Here is a 3719-nt window from a genome sequence, read left to right as displayed (position 1 = left end):
TACGCTCCATAACAAAGGAGACTCCGTACCCAAGGGGAATCGAACCCGAGACCTCTTGGTTAAGGATGAAGGAGTATTTACCACTCCACCACAACCCTTGTTAGTAATAAATTTTAAATACGTTAGTATGATTATTTGTTTTTCTAATCAATTTACTAATTGATAGTTAGTTTGTTGGTAATGTATCATTCAAGTTCAATGTTAGGTTAGTAATTGATTGAAAATATGTTCAAAATATTATTAACTGAATGATTATCCAATAGTAAAATATTTATTAATTTACTGCATTTAAAAATCTAAGAGCACGAACACAAATCCAAAAATATTAATATCAATTTTATAAATCATAATTGAATGAAACAATGCAAAATCTACGATAACAAGTTAAATTAATTTCAATATGACATATATAATTACATCAAAAATTTTAATTTGAACACGTTTACCAAAAATATTGACCAAATCTAAATTTTGGCCAAAACTTAAAAGTTAAAATGCCTAACAGCACAAACTGAAAATGGAAGCGACAAAACATGAACCAACCATCCTATTAGATATAAAAATGACCTTTCGAAGCTAATCGTGCTAACCGAATTCTCATCAGAGCACGTTTATAAAAAATGTTAAGCAAAGTCAAATTTTGGCCAAAAGTTAAAAGTCAAAACGCCTAACGGTACAAACTGAATATGAAAACCTCAAAATCCAAACCAACTATACTATAAGACAAAAAATGACATTCCAGAGCTTACCGCGCTGACGAAATTTCAATTTGAGCATGTTTCCCGAAAAAATTAACCTAATTCAAATTTTAGCCAAAAGTTAAAAGTTAAAACGCTTAACGACACAGACTGAAAATAAAAGTCTCAAAACCCGAACCAACTATCCTATGAGACCAAAACTGAACTTATATGGCTAACTGCGGTGACAAAATTTCAATTCGAGCACGATTACCAAAAATATTGACTAAAGTGAAATTTTAGCCAAAACTTAAAAGTTAAAATGCCTAACTACACAAACTAAAAATGGAAGCCTCAAAACCCGAACCCTCTATCTTATTACATAAAAAATGACCTTCAACATCTAACTGCACTGACGAAATTCTCATCTGAGCACGTTTATCAAATATATTGATCGAAGTTAAATTTTGGCCAAAATTTACAAGTTAAAACACCTAACGGCACACACTAAAAATGAAAGCCTCAAAACCTGAACCAACCATCCTATTAGATAAAAAAAATGACCTTTGGAGTTAATTACGCTGACAGAATTCTCATCTGAGCACGTTCACAAAAATATTGACAAAAATATAAGATTTAAAACACCTAACGGCACAAACAAAAAATGAAAGCTTCAAAACTTGAACCAACCTTCCTATTAGACCAAAAATGACCTTTCGAAGCTAATGACACTGACAGAGTTCTAATTTGAGCACGTTTATAAAAAATATTGACCAAAGTGAAGTTTTGGCTAAAATTTAAAAGTTAAAACGCCTAACGACACAAACTGAATATGAAAGCCTCAACACTAGATGCTGATTTACCAAAAAAATTAACTTCAATTGGTAAATTTACCAACTATTCAAATATAAGTTAGTAATTAATAATTTACCAATAGATTTTATCACAGTTGGTAATAGTTACTATTCAACAAAACATTCATATGTAATATTACCAACTAATAATTAATATGTTGGTAAATTTTACCAGTGGATTAATGATCGGTTGGTATATTACCAACTATTTTAATGATGTTAGTAATTTACTAACTACAATCTTTATTCGTCGGCAAAATTTCCAACTAATTGGATATTGGTTAGCAAGTTTACCAACAAATTACATTTCGTTGCTAATTTACCAACACATTTATATTTGGTTGGTAAATTTAGCAACACAATCTTGCCGTTGGTAAATGTTTGGTTAGTAATTCATTGGTAATATGTTAATAAATTATATAAACAAATTTTTGTCATATTTACCAACCGATATATACTTCGTTTGTAATATTACCAACAAAAGGTGTGCGTTAGTAATATTTCAGTTGGTAATCCATTGATAGAATGTTGCTAAATTTGGCGCCATTTTTTCCCGCCGTATTTACCAACTAAAATACTTAGTTAGTAAGATATTGGTTGGTAATCTGTTAGAATTTCGTTGTTAAGTTTTAAAATATAAATCAGTTAGAAATATGTTGGTAATTTGTTAGTAGAATACTAACCAACTTAAGTTGTTAGTAAAATTTATTGGCAATTTGGGGTTTTTTTGTAGTGGATGATGAATACAATTATATTGGTTGTATTTCCAATACATTTGATACAAAATAAATACATAATACAATGCAAAATAAATACAGAATACAATCCTCTCTTCTCCCTCTCTTGATCTCGCTTGTCTCTCTCCTCTCTTGAAATCTTGCTCGCCTCTCTCCTCTTAATAAGTATTCATTTTGATATAAATCAATTTGTATTTGTATTCTTTCTCCAAAATCCAGGAAAAAATACACTCTTTCTCAAATCTCGCTCGCCTCTCTCATCCCCTAACATTTTGATATTATTCGTAATTAAGCAAAGTATAGCTATAAAATCCTATTTAAGGTATAATATTTGTTGTTTTTGAAAGTTATTGTTAGATGATTCGTACTTAGTGTAGATGTTTTGGACTTAATATCAGTATGAATATATGTTTTGGTGCATATGTTATATATGTAGTAACAATTATTTTATATGAATATTTGGTGTTATATATTGCGACGAATTTTGGATGTAGTTAGAAAATAAAAATTGGTGACAGATTGCGACAAATATTGATAGGTTGCCAAAAGTTTGCGACAGATTAGCGATAAATCATATCGTTGCAAATTTATAGGACGACGAATTAATTTATGTAATTTGCAACGAAGTATATAAATCTAGCGACAAAACTTTCCATCACGAATATCATATGTCACTAGATCGTCGCTATTCTTGCTACGGAATCAATTTTTCTGTCACTAAGGGGTTAGCTACTAGCAAAATTATAACGGTCAACATTTCATCGCTAATACAGTTTAGGGACGGATATATGTCTAGTAGCAACAGATTTCGTCCATCGCTAAACATTGTTTTTTAGTAGTGGATCTCCCTGTCTCGCTTCTCGCTCGCCTTTCTAATCTCACTCGCCTCTCTCCTCTCTCGATCTTGCTCGCTTCTCTCCTCTTAATATGTATTCATTTTGATATAAATCAGTTTGTATTTGTAGTTTTTCTCCAAAATCCGCTAAAAAATACACTCCCTCCCAGATCTCGCTCGCCTCTCTCCTCCCCTAACATTTTGCTATTATTTGTAATTAAGTAAAGCATAGCTATATAATCCTATTTAAGGTGTAATATTTGTTGTTTTTGAAAGTTTCCCCTTAATTGTATAGGAAGAAAATGGAAGGGGAAATTAGTTGAGCAAAGAGGAAATTAAACCCTATGCTATTTTGGTATAGAATTTGGTGTGGAAAAGGTAGTAATAAAGAAGAGGGTGGTCTGGTTTATATGTGGAAAAAATGTCATTTTCTTTGCCAGCTGCTCTGTGTTGGTCGCTTTCCTTTCACATATGTACACTATAGTATAGTATAGTGTAATTGTGTGATTTATAAGTTGTTTGAAAAGACTAACAGCAAGTCTTTGGAATTCGTGTGGCCGACTCCATTGAACTCACTCAGGTCTGTTTATCTTTTTCTTAGTATCCTCAGTTCAAT

The sequence above is a fragment of the Solanum verrucosum genome, unplaced genomic scaffold, assembly GCF_900185275.1.
Source record: "Solanum verrucosum unplaced genomic scaffold, falcon-dt-bn FXZP01000062.1, whole genome shotgun sequence".
NCBI classification, from domain to species: Eukaryota; Viridiplantae; Streptophyta; class Magnoliopsida; order Solanales; family Solanaceae; genus Solanum; species Solanum verrucosum.
The sequence above is the reverse complement of the archived record's forward strand: the minus strand, read 5'-3'. Positions refer to the sequence as shown.